Here is a 19,131-nt window from a genome sequence, read left to right as displayed (position 1 = left end):
GCTCACATCTAATTAGCCTGAAGTTCATCTCACCACTTTTAGCTACAAGAGAGATTAGGAATTAGAGCACTTATTTGGTGAATTGCTGTCCGCAATAAAACTGAGTTTCTCTTAAGGAAAAAAGAATGAAAATCACATGGTGATGACCAGGCTCTTTCCCTACACTAAACACCAGGAGGAGGAGGAGGAGGTGGAGTAATTTTCAGATGAATTGGACATTCATTTACCTACCACATACTCTCTTTCCCTGGTGTTCCTTCATTCCCAGAGAAATTAGAACCTTGGCTCCCAACCAGGATATTTGAGGAGGAAAGGTTCTTTCAATTCCTAAAGAAGCGATTGGAACCACTATGTAGCTTCATCTGCCTGTATCTTGTATGTAGCCCTGAGAAAATCCTCTTCTGTTCCCTAATGAGATGGGCAGAAGTGGAGGGTGGTGGAGCCTTTTGGGCAAGCAGCATGTTCCAAAAGTGGACTCAAAATTGAATCTCTGTCAATCAAACAAGGTGACAGATAGGACACCAGCATTTTGACCTTAAGGACACTGGGACCATCATGGTGAATATTATTAATAAAAATATTCCACACCAAATAAAACTGCACATGGTAAAATGTATTATTGACTGATAACTAATGGAAGAAAAAGGTAATTTTGAAAAATTTTGATATGTATTATTTGACTCAGGGCAGTTGAATAGGTACAAATAATGACCACTAAAGAAAACTTACAAGGGCAGAATCTATAGTCATGAAATTATCATGTGGAAAAGAATCCTGTCATTTATTTTTTAAAAAATTGATCCCAATTAAAGCACTTTCAGTAAATTAAAAGTAAATGTGGATAAACCATAAACAGTTTACTATGCTCTATTTCTAAAGCAGGTCAAGGAATTAAAATATCTTATTGAAATTTGATCTGGAAAATACTTTCTCAACACTATTTTTCTAATACTGTTAAAAGTGGCCAGGCTCAAGAATATGCAACAGGGAAAGGACGGTCTCTTCAATAAACAGTGCTGGGATAACTGTACAGCCACATGCAAAGGAATGAAACTGGACCACCATCTTACATCATGCACAAAAATTAACTCAAAAGGGACTAAAGACTTGAATGTAAAACCTGAAGCCATGAAACTCCTAGAAGAAAACATAGGTGGTAAGCTGCTTGACATCGTGTTGCACCAACTAGGAAGCCTGGCCAGAGTACCTAGAAAACCACATAGCCCAACATCACGTGAGCAAAGATTTCAGCCAGTAGCTCTGCCCATAGGAAAAGCTGTCATGGTGGCCCCATTTGGCCAGGGAGTGTGGTGTGCAATTCTGCCTGATTCAAGACCCCAAACTACAAACTCTGGTGGCCTTGAAGAGTGTTCTGCTGCCTCTCCAGGGCAGGGAAGCTATTACAGCCCATCTACTGCTGAGTATATCCCACGGCACCACCTGACCAGTAAGCCTGGCTGGGGCACCTGGAGACCTGTGTAGTCCAGCTGCACTTGAGCAAGGAGCCTGGCCAGAAGCTTTGCTTGGAGGAAGAGCAAGGGATTTGGCCCCATATGGGCAGGTAAGTCAGTGAGCAGTTCCACCTGATTCAAGACCCCAAACAATGAGCCTTGCTAACCTTGGAGACTGAGTTCTGCTGCCTCACCCAAGCAGGAAGTTAACTCACAGCACCACCAACTGTTTAGTGCAGCCCTCAGCCTTTCACAACAAGCAAAATTGACCAGAGCACCTGGAAAGCTATGTGGCCCAGAAGCACTCAAGCAGACAGCCTGGCCCCTGGCTGTGCCCTTCTGCAGATCCAAGCTAGTGGCCCCATCTGGACAGGGAGCTTGGCTCACCGTTCTGTATGATTCAGGACCCCCCAAAATAAGCTTTGCCAGTCATTGAGACTGTAATGCCACCTGACCCAGATAGGGAAGCTAATTCATAGCCCTGCCTACTGCTGAGTGTTGCCCCCAGATCTTCCCAACCAGGAACTCTAACCAGAACACCCAGAAAGGTGCATAAACCTGCAGGACTTGAGCAGGAGAACCTGGCTGCCATTCTGTCAAGCCAAGCTGGTGGCACCATCTGGCCAGGGAGCTTGGTGCACAGTTCTGCCTGACTCAGAACCCCAAACAACAAGCCTTGTTGGTCTTGGAGCCAGTTCTGCCACCCCTCCCAGGAAAGGAAGCTAATTTATAGCGCTACTCACTGCTGAATACAGCCTTCAGCCCTGCCTGATCAGAAAACCTAACCAGAGCACTCAGGAAGCTGTGTAGCCCATTCTACAGCCATGCTTATAGTGGTATGTGAGCAGAGGGCAGCCACCATCTCTGCCTGTCTGCAGAGCAAAGCCAGTGACCATGACTGGTGAGGGAACTCAGTAAGCAGTTTTACAGATTCAGATCTCCAAAAAACAAGCTGTGCCAGCCTTGGGGCCCATTCTGCTGCCCAGCCCAGGCAGTGAAGTTAATTCATAGTCCTGCCTACAGTTGAGTACAGTACCCAGTCCCACCTGACAAAGAAGCCTGACTGGAGAACCCAGGTGACGGCAGAGCCCATTCTACACCTGTTCTTGGACAAGGAACCAAGCCAGCTTTCCTATCCAACTATTCTCATCCAACAGCAAACCCCCACCTAAGTCGACTGGTGAATAACTATCTCTGTCAAAGCAAATATGTGAAGTCTGGAAGAGGAGACCACTTACCCAAATATGCAGCTAGCAACATAAGGAATCAAGGAACACAAAAAATTCAGGGAAATATGATACCATCAAAGGAACCTAATAAAGCTCCAATAACTGACCATAAAGAAATGGAGATCTATGAACTATCTGAAAAAGAATTCAGAATAATCTTTTAAAGGAAGTTTAGTGAGCTACAAGAACACTCAGACAGACAACTAAATGAAATTAAGAAAACAATGCATAAACAAAATGAGTTCAACAAAAAAATAGAAACCATCAAAAAATCTTAGAGCTCAAGACTACAATGACTGGACTAAAGAATTCAATAGAGAGCTTCAACAGTAGTCTCGACCAAGCAAAAGAAAGAATCAGTAAACTAAAAGATAGGTCATTTAAAGTTATCCAATCAGAGGAGCAAAAAAAAGAGAAGGAAAAGGAGTGAAGAAAGCCAACAGGACATCAGGGATTCCATAAAAGAAAACAATACACGCATTATAAGATCCCAGAAGAAGAGAAAAAGAAAGTAATAAAGTATATTTAAAGCAATAATGAGTGAAAACTTCCCAAGCTTTTGGAGAGAAATGGACATCTAGATTCATGAGCCCAAAGAACTTCAAATAGATTGAATCTGAAAAAGGCTACACCAAGACATTATAATTAAATTGTCAAAAGTTGAAGACAAAGAGAATTTTGAAAGCAGCAAGGAAAGGCAACACATCACATACAAAGGATACTCACAGAAGATAATTGGTGCACATCTCTAAAGAATTGTTTCATGACAGGAGAGAATGAGATAATATATTCAAAATAGTAAAGAAAAAAGCCTGTCAACCAAGAACTCTATACCTGGCAAAGCTGTCCTTCAAAAATAAAAAAGAGATAAAGTCTTTCCCAAACAAACGAAAGCTGAAGGAGTTCATTGCCATTACACCTGCCTTACAAGAAAAGATGAAAGGAGTTCTGCAAGTGGAAATAAAAGGATGCAAATTAACATTGTAAAAACATACGAATGTAGGTATAAAATTCACTGTTAAAGAGTAAATATATAATTAAAGTCATATTCTCCAATATTGTAATCATGGTACATAATTCACTTATAACTCTAGTTTAAAAGTTAAAAACAAATGTATTAAAAATAAACATAACTAAATAATTTGTTATTGGATAAACCATATAAAAAATATGTCACCTGTAACATCGATAACCTAAAATGTTTGTGTGAGGTGGGGAGCTGTAAAAGTAGAAAGTTTAGAAATGCTACCAAAATTAAATTGTTATCAGCATAAAATAGAGTATTTTATACATAAAATATTTTATGTAGGAATCATGGTAACAACAAAGAAAAGCCTGCAGTAGCTAGACAAAAATTATGATGAAATGTCAAAGTATACCACTACAAAAAGTCATCAAATCATAAGAGAAGACTGCAAGATAAGAAGCAAGGAACAACGGATCTACGAAACAGTCAAAAAACAATTAACAAAATGACAAAAATAAGTCCTTACCTATCAATAATTACTCTAAACATAAATAGAGTTCTTCAATCAAAATACAGAGAAAGAAGGGAGAAAAAAACAAGATCCAATGATATGCTGCCTACAAGAGACTCACTTTAGCTTTAAAGACACACATAGACTGTGAGTAAAGGGATTGAAAACGATATTTCAAACAATGGTAACCCCTAAAAAATCAGGGGTAGCTATACTTATATAGGCTAAAATATATTTTAAACTGAAAATAGTAAAAAGCTACAAAGAAGGTCATCACATAATGATAAAGGGGTAAATCCATCAAGAAGATATAAAAATTGCAAATATTTATGCACCCAACATAGGAGCACCTAAATATATAAAGCAAAGACTAACAATCTAAAAGGATAAATAAAGAGCAATACAATAATAGTCAGGGATTTAATACCCCATTCTCAACAATGGATAGATCAGCCAGACAGAGAATCAATAAGGAGACAGAGGATTTGAACAACTCTATCAACCAAATGGACCTAACAGTCATACATAGAATATTCCACCCAACAACAACAGAATACACTTACTTCTCAAGTGTACCCGGTACATTTTGCAGGATAGATCATATGTTAGGCAAAAAACCACGTCTTAGCAAATTCAAGAAGACTGAAAAATAACAAGTATATTTTCTGACCACAACGGTATGAAACTAGAAATGAATAACAGGAGGAAAACCAGAAATTTCACAAATACATGTAAATCACACAACACTATCCTAAACAAAAAATGGATCAAAGAAGAAATTAAAGAGAAATAAAAAAATATCTTGAGACAAATGGAAATGGAAACACAATATACCAAAACTTATGGAATGCAGCAAAAGCAGGTCTAAGAGGGAAGTTTATAGCTATAAATACATATGTGAATAAAACAGAAATATCACAAATAAACAAAGTAATTTTATACCTCAAAGAAGTAAAAAAAATAAGTACAAAATGAGGCCAAAGTTAGCAGAAGGAAGAAAACAATAAATATTAGAGCAAAAATAAATAAAAATACAGAACAGGAAACAATAGAAAAGATTAACAATAGAAAGAGATGATTCTTTAAATAGATTTAAAAAAGTTGAAAAATCTTTAGCTAGACTAACCAAGAAAAAAAGAGAGGATCCAAATCAATAAAATTAAAAACAAAAGAGGAGACATTACAACTAATAAAACAGAAATACAAAAAATCTAAAGGAACTACTATAAACAACTAAATGCCAACAAACTGGACACCTAGAAGAAATGGATAAATTCACAGAAATATACATCTAACAAGAAAAAATCAGGAAGAAATAGAAAATCCAAAGAGACCAATAACAAGGAAGGAAATTGAGTTAGTAATCAAAAAACTCCCCAAAAAGAAAAGTCCAGGACCAGATGGCTTCACTAGTGAACGCTCCCAAAGGTTTAAATAAGAATTAATATCAGACTTTCTCTAAAATCTTCTAAAAAATTGAAGATGGAATATTTCCAAACTCATTTTACTAGGCCAGCATTATCCTTATACCAAGGCCAGGTAAGGACACTACAAAAAAATAAAAGTACAGGCCAATATCCTTGATGAATATAGATGCAAAAATTCTCAATAAACACTAGCAAACTGAATTCAGCAGCACATTAAAGAGATCAAACACCACATTCAAGTAAGATTCATCCCTTAAATGCAAGGATGGTTCAACATACACAAATCAATCAATATGATATATAACATTAACAGATGAAAGTTAAAAATCATATGAATCATTAAATAGCATTTGATAAAAATTCAACATCTTTCATGATAAAAACTCTCAACAAATTATATATAGAAGGAACATATCTCAACATGATAAAGGCCATATATGACAAGCCCATAGCTAACATCATACTCAATGGTGAAAGGTCAAAAGCTTTTCCTCTAAGATCAGGAACAAGATAAGGGTAGGCACTCTCACCAATCCTGTTCAACATAGTACAAGTCCTATCCAGAGCAATCAAGCATAAAAGAAATTAAGGCATCAGAATTAGAGAGGAAGAAGTAAAATTGTCTCTTCTCAAATAACATGATTTTGTAATGTAAAAGCCTAAATATCCCACCAAGAAACTGTTAAATCTAAACAATAAACTCAGGAAAGTTGCAGGATACAAAATTGACATATAAAAATCAGTAGTGTTTCTATCCACTGACAATGAATTATCTGAAAGAGAAATAAAGATGACTATTTACAATAGCATCAAAAACAATAAAATACTTAGGAACAAATTTAAGCAAGGAGGTGAAAGATCTCTACATAGAAAACTCAAGACATTGATAAAATAAATATAAGAAGATACAAATAAATGGAAAGATATTCCATGTACATGGATTGGAATAATTAATATTGTTAAAAACGTCCATACTATCTAAAGCCATCTACAGTTTCAATGTAATCTCTATCAAGATTCCAATGGCATTTTGTTACAGATGTAGAAAAAGCAATCCTAGATTTCATATGGCACCACAAAAGACCCCAATAGCCAAAAAAATCTTAAGAAAGAAAAACAAAGCTGGAGGCATTACATTTCCTGATTTCAAACTATATTACAAAGATATAATAGTCAAAACAATGGTACTGGCATAACAACAGACACATAGACCAATGAAATAGAACAGAGAGCCCAGAAATAAACCCCCATATGTGCAGGCAACTAATATTTCACAACAGAACCAAGAATACTCAATAGAGAAAAGACAGTCTCTTCATTTAATGGTACTGGGAAAATTAGATACTCACATGCACAAGAATAAAACCAGATCACTATCTTAAACTACTCACAAAAATTAACTCGAAATGAATTAAAGAAAAATTAAATGTAAGCCTGAAGCTATAAAACTCCTAGAAGAAAATATAGGGAAAAAGCTTCTTGCCATGGGTCTTGGCAATGATACTTTTTATACAACACCTATGTCACAAGCAACAAAATAAAACACAAACAAGTAGAACTAAAACTAAAAAGCTTCTGAATAGCAAAAGAAATGATCAAATAATTGGAAAGGAAATCTACAGAATGGTAGAAAATATTTGCAAACCACATATCTGATAAGGCATTAATATCTAAAATATGTAAGGAACACATACAACTCAATAGCAAAAAAACCAAATAATCCAATATAAAAATTGACAAAGAACCTGAATAGACATTTTTACTAAAAAAAAAAAGATGTTAAAATGGTCAATAGATATATAAAAAGCTGCTCAATCTCACTAATTATTAGAGAAATGCAAATCAAAAACCACAATGAGTTATCACCCCAAACCTGCTAGACTGGCTATCATCAAAAAGACAAGAGGTAATAAACGCTGGCGAGGATGTGGAGAAAAGGGAATCTCACATGCACTTTTGGTGGGAATATATATCGGTACAGTCACTAAGGAAAAAAGAATAGAGATTGCTCAAAAAATTAAAAATAGAACTACCATATGATCTTGCAATTTAAAATCTTGGTATATATCTGAAAGAAATGAAATCGTTGTTCCGAAGAGATATCCGCACCCACAAGTTCGCTGTAGCATTATCTACAAAAGCCAACATATGGAAACTTCACGTCAATCAAGAGATGAACGGTTAAAGAAATCAGGGTACATATATACAGCAGAATACTACTCAGTCACGAAAAAAGGAAATCATGCCATTTGTGACAACACTGATGGTCCTAAGGGCATTATGCTAAGTGAAGTAAGTCAGGCAGAGGAAGACAAATACTCTATGAGCTCACTTATATGTGGAATCTAAAATAACCCAACTAATAGAAAGAGATCATATTTGTGGTTACCAGAGGCAAGGATTGAGGGTGAGGAAACTAGGTGAAGGTGGTCCAAAGCTACAAACATCCAGTTATAAGATAGATAAGTTCCAGAGGTGAAATGGAAAAAATGATGACTGTAATTAACGATACTTGTATATTTGTAAGTTGCTAAGAGAGTAGATCTTTATTTCATTACAAGGAAAATAATTGTAACAATGTGCATTGATGGAGGTTAACTAATCTTATGTGGTAACCATTTTTCAATACATACATATACAAAATCATTATGTTGCACACCTAAAACTTATACAATGTTATAGGTCAATTATATCACAATTAAACTGGGGGAAAAAAGAACTATCACATACGTTCACTAAAACGACACTACTGTTAAAGAAGCTTCTATGTTGCACTCATATAACCATTTTTTTACATGTGTTTTTAAATACTTCTCTAAATGCAGTTCAGAATGACAATCACATCCATTCACTTAGTAATAAATTTCTCTTTGTAGCAGGCAAGTAGCACAATTATAATCATCGTTATTCCCTGGTTTTTAAAAACCTTTCTAAATGCATTATAGAATTGCTATCACATCCATTCCTGAAATAAAACTCTTCTCAAGATAGCATGCATGTAGCACTCTTATAATCATCTCTATTATGTGTGTTTTTACACACTTCTCTAAAGCATTACAGAAGAGCTATCACACCTATGCCCTGAAATAATACCCTTGTCAAAGTAGCTTGTACAGAACACTCATATAACAAATGTAAATATATATGTGTTTTATTTATTTATTTATTTATTTATTTATTTATTTATTTATTTATTTATTTATTTATTTATTGTGAGGGAGATCAGCCCTGAGCTAACATCCGTGCTGATCCTCCTCTTTTTGCTGAGGAAGACCGGCTCTGAGCTAACATCTATTGCCAATCCTCCTCCTTTTTTTCCCCCAAAGCCCCAGTAGATAGTTGTATGTCACAGCTGCACATCCTTCTAGTTGCTGTATGTGGGACGCGGCCTCAGCTTGGCTGGAGAAGCGGTGCATCGGTGCGTGCCTGGGATCCAAACCCGGGCCGCCAGTAGCAGAGTGCGCACTTAACCGCTAAGCCACTGGGCCGGCCCTATATGTGTTTTTAAATGCTTCTCTAAACATATTATATAATGGCATCACAACCATTAACTTAGATGACACTGTTCTCTTCGTAGCAAGCAGGTAGCATGCTTATAAACACTGTTATTACATGTGTTTTTAAACATTTCTCTAAATGCATTACACAATGTTGATCTTATCCTTCAGCAAATAACACTTGTCTATATGTTGAAAGCGGGTTGACTCTTATAAACATCTTTCTTCCGTGTGTTCTTAAACACTTCTCTACATGCATTAGAGAATGTCTATCAAGCCATTCCCTTAAATAATATTATTGTCAAGGTAGCTGGTTCATAGTACCCATATAACCACCATTATTTAATATGTTTTTAAACACTTCTCTAAATGCATTACAGAAGAGCAATCACATCCATTCCCTGAAATAACACTCTTGTCAAAGTAGCTTCCACATACTATTCATATAACCGTATTTATTATATGTTTTTAAACTCTTTTCCAAATGTTTTACAGAATGTCTATAATATACATTCCCTGTAAAAACACTCTCGTCAAGGTAGCTTGAAAGTAGTACTGTTTTGTGTGCTGGTCTCAGCCTATCAATAACCAATGCTGTGGCTGGACCAGCCCTTGCGGTTCTTTTTTTTTTTTTTAGGTGAGGAAGATCAGCACTGAGCTAACATCCATGCCAATCCTCCTCTTTTTGCTGAGGAAGACTGGCTCTGAGCTAACACCTATTGCCAATCTTCCTCCTTTTTCCCTCCTTTTTCTCCCTAAAGCCCCAGTAGATAGTTGTATGTCATAGTTGCCATCCTTCTAGTTGCTGTATGTGGGACACCGCCTCAGCATGGCCTGACAAGTGGTGAGTTGGTGCACGCCCGGGATCCAAACCCAGGCCATCAGTAGCAGAGCGCGCACTTAACCACTAAGCCACGGGGCCAGCCCCCCTTGTGGTTCCTAATAAGACTGCAAGACACCCTCAGCAATAATTATCAGGAAACTTTGGGGAAAAAAAGGTTTATTACTTACAGGCCCTGGAAATTACAGGGCACACCTACGCCACACAGCAAGGTCACAGGTAAAGAAAGAGAGTGGGCCCGGGGTTCCACTTTTATTGTGGTCGAGGGTGGGGGCCTAAGGTTTTGTGGGCTCACTCTTTACTGGTGAATTTAAGACATAAGAGTGGACATTTAAAGTGTAGGAAGAGAAAAAAAAAGAAGCCCAAATGGTCAGTTATCGAAACCAACCAAGATCTCTAAAACAAAGGAGGCTTGTGGGGTGAGGCATGGATCTTTAGTCGTGTGGCTGGCATTGTTTATTTGAGATAACCTTCTTTGAAGTGGATGCCTTGGCAATCAAAGCTTAAGTCAGGCACTTGCACTACAAAAAAGAGAAAACCCAGCTATCAGGGCTTACACTACAAGCACTCTTTTTTTTTTTTTTTTTTTTTTTAAAGATTTTATTTATTCAGTTTTTTCCCCCCAAAGCCCCAGTAGATAGTTGTATGTCATAGGTTCACATCCTTCTAGTTGCTGTACGTGGGACTCGGCCTCACGTTGGATGGAGAAGTGGTGCCTCGGGGCACTCCCGGGATCCGAACCCGGGCCGCCAGCATCAGAGCGCGCGCACTTAACCGCTAAGCCACGGAGCCGGCCCCTACAAGCACTCTTATATCCATCTTTATTACATATGATTTTAAACACTTCTCTAAATTCATTACAGAATGGACATCACATCCATTCCCTAAAACAACTCCTCTCAAAGTAGGAAGCAAGTAGCACTCTCAGAGCCCTCTTTATTACATTTGGTTTTAAACTCCTCTAAATGCCTTACAGAATGGATATTATATCCAACCACTGAAATAACAATCTTCTCAAGGTAGCATTCACGTATTAGTCTAATAATCATTTTACAACATATCTTTTTAAACACTTCTCTATATAATTTGCAGAATGGCTAAAATATCCATTTCCTAATATAACATTGTACTCAAAGTCACATTACATAGCACTCATAACCATTTCTATTACATGTGTTTATAAACAATCCTCTAAATGCATTACATAATAGCTATAACCTTCATTCCCTAAGATAACACTGCGTCAAAGTAGCTTGCCCATAGGACTTAGATAACCATTTTATTACATGTGGTTTAAGCATTTCTCTAAATGTATTGCAGAATGGCTATCACAACCATTCACTTACATAACATTCTATCCTACGTACAAAACAAGTTGCATGATTGTAACAATCTTTATTCCATGTGTTTCCAAACACTTCTCTAAATGCATTACAGAACATCTATAACATCCATTCTCTTAATTAACACTCTTGTCAAGGTAGCTTGCAGTCATAACCATCTTATTACTTGTATTTTGAGGTATTCCTCTAAATTCATTACAGAATGTCTATCATATTCATTCCCTTGAACTCTCTTAGCCACATAGCAAGCATTATTATTATAACCATCATTATTACATGTGCTTTTAAATATTTCTCTAAATGCACTACAGAATGGATATCACATCCATTCCATTAAATAACGTTGTTGTCACAGTCATGTTACAACTCTTTTAAACATTCTTATTACAAGTGTTTTTAAACACTTTTCTAAATCCATTATAGAATATCTATATTATCCATTCCTTGTTATAACACTCTTGTCAAAGTAGCTTGCACACAGTACTCTTAGAACCATCTTCCTACATGATTTCTATAAATGCATTACAAAATATCTATTACATCCATTCCTTGAAATTACGCTCTTCTCTAGGTAGCATGCATGTAAGCACTGTTATAACCATCTCACTACATTTAAACATTTCTCTGCATGTGTTATAGAATGTCTATCATAGGCAATCTCTGAAATAACAGTCTTGTCAGAAAAATTTGTATGTAGCAACAATAACCATCTTTATCACTTGTTTTTAAACACTGCTCAAAGTCCACTACAGAATGGATATCACCACCATTCCCTTACATAACATTGTGCTTTATGTAGCAAGTGGGTTGCACTCTATAACCATCAGTATTCCATGTGTTTTTAATTACTTCTCTAGATGCATTACTGAAAGGCTATCACATCCATTCCATGAAATATCATTCTTCTCAAAGTAACATGCACATAGCACTATAACCATTTTTATTACATTTGTTTTTAAAAACTTCTCTTACTGCATTGCAGAATAGCTACCACACTTATTCTCTTAATACCTCTTGTCAATGTAGCCTGCATGTGCACTCATATAACCATCATTACATGTGTTTTAAGCACTTCTCAAATGCATTACAGAATGTCTATCACATCCTTTCCATTAAATAATATTCTTCTATGGTAGAATACAGGTTCTACTTTTATAAACATCTGTACTCCATGTGGGTTTTTTCATCAGTTTTATTGAATTATAATTGACACATAGCACTTTATAAGTTCAAGGTGTACAGCATAATAACTTGATTTACATATATTGTGAAATGATTACCACAATCAGTTTAGTTAACATCTATCATCTCATATAGATTAAAAAAAAAGAAAAAAAACTTTCCTTGTGATGAGAACTCTTATGATCTACACTGAACAACTTTCAAACAGATCACACAGCAGAGCTAATTACAGTAATCATGGTGTACATTATATACTCAGTACTTATTTATCATATAACTGGAATTTTATACATTTTGACCACCTTCATCCAATTCCCCCACCACCTCCCATCTACCACCTCTGGTAACCACAAATCTGAACTCTTTTTTCTATAAGTTTGGGTTTTTTTGCTTATGGTTTTTGTTTGTTTGGGTTTTTTGTCGTTGTTGTTTTTAGATTCCACCTATAAGTAAGATCATACAGTATTTGTCTTTCTCTCTCTGACTTATTTTACTCAGCATAATGCCATCAAGTTCTATCCATGCTGTTTCAAATGGCAGGATTTCCTTCTTTTTATGGCTGAATATTCCATTGTATATATATACCACAACTTCTTCTTCCATTCATCTAGATGGACACTGCAGTTGTTTCCATGTCTTACCTATTATAGTTAACGCTACTATGAACATGAGGGTGCAGATATCTCTTCAACATAGTGTTTTCATTTCCTTCAGATATATTCCCAGAACTGGAATTACAGGATCATATGGTAGTTCTATTTTTATTTTTGAGGAAACTCCATACTATTTTCCATAATGGTTGTACCAAGTTACAATCCTACCAACAGTGCACAAGGGTTCCCTTTTCTCCACATCTTTACTAGCACTTATCTCTTGTCTTTTTCATGATAGATAAGAATGAGAGGTGAGAGATGTCTTGTGTTTTTGATTTGCATTTCTCTAATGATTGGTGTTATTGAGCACCTTTTCACATACTTATGGCCATTTTAATATCTTCTTTGGAAAAATGTCTATTCAGATCCTTTGCCCATTTTTTAATTGGATCTTTTTTTTTTTTTTGGCTACTGAGTTGTATCAGTTCTTTATATATTTTGGATATTAACGCTTTATCAAATACATGGTTTACAAATACTTTTTCCCTTCCGTAGGCTGTCTGTTCATTTTGTTGATTGTCTCTTTTGCTCTGCAGAGTTTTTAGTTTGAGGTGGTCCCACTTGTTTATTTTTTATTTTGTTGCTTGTGCTTTAGGTGTTATATCCAAAAAAACCACTACCAAGACTCATGTCAAGGAACATTTTTCCTACATTTTCTCCTAGTTTTATGGTTTCCAGTCTTACATTAAAGTCTTTAATCCATTTCAAGTTAATATTTGTGAGTGCTGTAACATAGGGGTCTAGTTTCATTCTTTTACACGTGAATATCCAATTCCCCAGCATTATTTATTGAAGAGTCTGTCTTTTCTTCACTGAGTATTCTTGGTTCCCTCGTCAAATATTAGTTGACCATATATACATGGGTTTATTTCTGGGCTCTCAATTCTTTACATTGGTCTATGCATCTGTTTTATGCCAGAATCATACTGTTTTGATTACTTTAGCTTTATAATATAGCTTGATATCAGGAAGTGTGACTTTGTTGTTCTTCCTCAGGATTGCTTTGGCCATTCAGGGTCTTTGGTTGTTCCATATAAATTTTAGGATGGTTTTTCTCTACTTCTGTAAAAAATACCATTGGATTCTTGATAGGAATTCCATTGAATCTATAGATGACTTTGGTAATTATGAGCATGTTTTAACAATATTAATTCTTCCACTCTGTGAACATGAAATACCTTTCCATTTATGTCTATTTTCTTAGATTTCTTTCATCAATGTCTTGTAGTTTTCAACGTAGGGATCTTTCACCTCCTTGGCTAAATTTAACCTAGGTATTTTACTGTTTTTGATGTACTGTGAATGGGACAGTTTTATTTCTTTTTTGAAAATTCATTGTTATAAAAATTCTATTAATTTTTGCATGTTAATTTTGTATCCTGCAACTTTCCTGAAGTTCCTTACACTTAACAGTTTTTTGGTGAAATCTTTAGGATTTTCTACATATAAAATCATGCCATCTTCAAATAAAGACAATTTTACTTCTTCTTTTCCCATTCTGATACTTTTTACTTCTTTTTCTTGCCTGAATGCTCTGGCTAGGACTTCCAGTACTATGTTGAATAGTAGTGGTGAGAATGGGCACCCTTGTCATGTTTCTGATCTTAGGGGAAAATCTTTCAACCTATCACCATTGAGTATGTTAGTTGTGGGCTTGTCATATACAGCCTTTATTATGTTGACATATTTTCCTTCTGCACCTAATTTGTTATGAGTTTTTATCATGAATGGATGTTGAATTTTGTCAAATGCTTTTTCTGCATCTATTGAGAGGATTATATGATTTTTAAATTTTATTCCATTAATGTATCATATTTATTGATTTCCATATGTTGACCCATCCTTGCATTCTAGGGATAAATCCCACTTGATCATGGTGAATGATCCTTTTAATGTGCTGCTGAATTCAGTTTGCTAGTGTTTTATTGAAAATTTTGCATCTATATTCATCAAGGATATTAGCCTGTAGTTTTCTTTTCTTAACTCTGTCCTTTTCTGGCTTTGGTATCAGGGTAATGCTGGCTTCATAAAATGAGTTTTGGAGTGTTCCCTCCTCTTCAATCTTTGGAAGAGTTTGAGAAGGATTTGCATTAATTCTTCTTTAAATGTTTGGCAAAATTCACCAGTGAAGCCATCTGGTCCTGGCCTTTCCTTCATTGGGAGATTTTGGTTACTGATTCAATCTCCTTACTAGAAATTGGTCTGTTCAGATTTTCTATTTCTTCCTGATTCAGTCTTGGTAGATTGTACATTTGTAAGAATTTTTCCATTTCTTCTAGGTTGTCCAGTTTGTTGGCATATACTTTTTCATATAGCTTCTTATGATTTTTTGTATTTCTGTGGTATCAGTTGTAATATCTCCCATTTCATTCATTCGGGTCTTCTCTCTTTTTTCCTTGATTAGTCTACCTAAATGTTTATCAATTTTGTTTATCTTTTCAAAGAACCCACTCTTAGTTTTGTTAGTCTTTTCTACTGTTTTCCTGTTCTCTATTTCATTTAATTCTGCTCTAATCTTTATTATCTCCTTCTTTCTGCTAACTTTGGACTCAATTTGCTCTTTTTCTACTTCCCTGAGGCATAGAGTTAGGTTATTTGACATCTTCCTTGTTTCTTAATGTAAGCATTTATTGCTATGAACTTTCCTCCTAGAACTGCTTTTGCTGCATCCCTTAAGTTCTGGTATTTTGTCTTCCCATTTTCATTTTTCTCAAGATACTTTTTTACTCTCCCTATAATATCTTCTTTGATACATTAGTTGTTCAGGGAATGTTGTTTAATTTCCATGTATTCATGAGTTTTCCAGTTATTCTCCTGTTACTTTTAGTTTCATACCATTGTGGTCAGAGAAGATATTTGGCATGATTTCAATTTTCTTAAATTTGCTAAGACTTGTTTTGTGCCCTAACATAGAGCCTACCCTAGAAAATGTTCCACGTGCCCTTGAGAAGAATGTGTATTCTGCTGTAGTTGGATAGAATGTTCTGCATATGTCCATTAGGTCCATTTGGCCTATAGTAGTCTTCAAAACTGCTGTTTTTATGGATGATCTGTCCTTTTTGAGAGTGTGGTATTAAAGTCCCCAACTGTTATTGTATTGCTGTTTATTTCTCCTTTGAGCTTTGTTAAATTTTAGTTCATATATTTAGTTACTTCAATGTTGGGTACATAAATATATAAAAATGTTATTTCTTCTTGATGGATTGATCCCTTTACCATTATACAATGATTTTTTCTCTTTTTACCAGTTTTAAAGTCTATTTTGCCTGATATAACTACCTCTGCTATTTTTGGTTACGTTTGCATGAAATATCTTTTTCCATCCTCTCACTCTCAGTCTATGTTTGCCTTAAGGCTAAAGTGAGTCTCCTGTAGGCAGCATTTCATTGGATCTTGTTGTTTTATCCATTCAGCCATTCTATGTTATTCAATTGGAGAATTTAAATCCATTTATGTTTAAAGTAATTATTGATAGGTAAGGACCTACTATTGCCATTTGTTAATTGTTTTCTGACTGTTTTTTAGATCCATTATTCCTTGCTTCTTATCCTTCTGTTTGTGTTTTGATGTCTTTTGGAATCAGTTTGCTTTGACTTCTTTATCATGTTCTGTTGTGTAAAAACTACAGGTTTTTCTCTGTGTTTACCATGAGGCTTACATAAAATATCTTAAAATTATAACACCCTATTTTAAACTGATAATTTAAATTCAATAGCATTCCTAAGCTTTACACTTTTACTTCTCTCCCTTACATTTCAGGTTTTGATGTTCCAGTTTACATATTTTTTAATATTATGTATCCAATAGCAGATTATTGCATTTATGGCTATTTTTACTTAGTTTGTTAGTTAACTTTTTTTTTTTTTGCGAGGAAGATCAGCCCTGATCTAACATCCATGCCGATCCTCCTCTTTTTGCTGAGGAAGACTGGCCCTGAGCTAATGTCCGTGCTGATCTTCCTCCACTTTTATGTGGGACGCTGCCATAGCATGGCCTGACAAGTGGTGCAGTGGTGTGCACCTGGGATCCGAAGGCAGGCTGCCAGCAGTGGAGCGTGCACACTTAACTGCTATGCCACAGGGCCAGCCCTGTTTTTTAACTTTTAAACTAGAGTTGTTAGGAAATTACGCACCACTGTTACCATATTATAGAATCTAACTTTGAACATATATTTACCATACCAGTGAATTTTATCCTACCATCTTATGTTTTTATGGTGTTAATTAGCATCCTTTTACTTCCACTCAAAGAACTTCTTTTAGCATTTCTTACAAGGCAGGTCTGGTGGTGATGAACTCCCTCACTTTTTGTTTGTTTGGGAAAGTCTTCATCTCTCCCTCATTTCTGAAAGAGAGCTTTACTGGGTGTAGAATTCTTGGTTGACAGTATTTTTTCTTTTAATATTTTGAATTTATCCTTCCTTTCTCTCCTGGCCTGAAAAGTTTCTGTTGAGAAATCCACCCATAGTATTATGGGAGTTCCCTCATATTTAACTTGTCTCCATTCACTTGCTGCTTTGAAAATTCTTTCTTTGATTTTGTTGACAATTTAATTATAATGTTTAATCTACTTGGGGTCCTTTAGGCCTCATGGATATGGATGTCCATTTCTCTCCCAAGGTTCGGGAAGTTTTCAGCCACTGTTGCTTTAAATATACTTTCTGTCCCTTTCTCTTCTCCTTTTGGAATTCCCATAATGCAGATATTGTTTCTTCTGATGGTGTCCCAGTAAGCCCATAGGCTTTCTTACTCTTTTTCATTCTTTACTCTTTTTGTTCCTCTGATTGGATAATTTCAATAGTCCTGTCTTCTAGGTCACTGATTCTTTCTTCTACATGGTTGAGTCTGCTTTTGAAGCTCTCCACTGAATTCTTCAGTGCAGTCATATTTTTCAGCTCTCAGATGTCTACGGGTTTTTTTGGTATGATTTCTATTTCTTTGTTGAAAGTCTCATTTTGTTCATGCATTTTTTTCCTAATTTCACTAATAGTTGTCTGTGTGTTCTTGTAGTTCATTAAACATCTTGAAAAGGATTATTCTGAATTCTTTGCCTGACAGATCACAGATCTCCATTCTTTACGGTGAGATATTGGAGCTTTATCCATTTCCTTTGGTGGTGTCATGTTTACTTGATTTTTCATAGTCCTTAATTCCTTATGTTTGTTTTTGCACATTTGAGTAAGCAGTGTCCTCTTCCAGCCTTTACAGGTTTGCCTTGGTAGAGACAGTTCTCACCAGTCAGCTCAGTTTGGGTTTCTGGACGTGTCAGCTAGTAGCATCCTTTGGCAGCTGGGGCTTGCTATCAGGGTCTATTTTGGGGCAAGGCCACTGCCCAAGCTCTGAGATCAGGGAGGGGGCGCCTTTGGCTGAGAACATTTGGATAGGAATTGCTCAGTTCCCTGCCCAAGCAAGGATGTAGGATGGGCTCCACTGTTGCCTGGGTTCTCTGGTCAGGCTTCCTAGATGGTCAGGACTAAGTACTTTACTCAGCATAGGTGGGGCTATGAGTTAGCTTCTCTTCTCCAGCGGGTCAGAAGAACAGAACCCAAGGCCTACACAGCTCATTTTCTGGGGACCCAAATAAGGCAAGACTGTACACTGAATTCCCCGGCTAGTCAGAGCCATCAGTCTTGCTCTGCAGGTGGGGAAAGCCATGGGCTGTGCTCTCTGTTCAAGTGCTACTTTAAGTAGGGCTGCTGGATGGGCTATACAGCTCCTCTTGTGCTCTGGTTAGGTTCCCTAATCAGGTGGGCTGAAGGCTGAATTCAGCTATGGGATGGACTATGAATTAGTTTCCCTGCCCAAGAAGGGTCCCTAGCAGGGAAGGCTGGCAAAGCTCTTGCTTGGGGATCAAATCAGGTAGAACTGTGCACCAAGTTCTCTGGTCTGATGGGCCACTGTTCTTGCTCTGCAGATGGGCAGGGCCACCAGCCAGCTCTCTGCTATAGTGTTGCTGTAATCAGAGTTGCAGGATGGGCTACACAGATTCCCAGGAGCTCTGATTTGGTGTTCTGGTCAGGCCAGACTGAAG

The sequence above is a fragment of the Ceratotherium simum genome, chromosome 6 (genome assembly GCF_057802395.1).
Source record: "Ceratotherium simum simum isolate JZ-2026a chromosome 6, ASM5780239v1, whole genome shotgun sequence".
In the NCBI taxonomy this organism is placed as follows: Eukaryota; Metazoa; Chordata; class Mammalia; order Perissodactyla; family Rhinocerotidae; genus Ceratotherium; species Ceratotherium simum.
The sequence above is the reverse complement of the archived record's forward strand: the minus strand, read 5'-3'. Positions refer to the sequence as shown.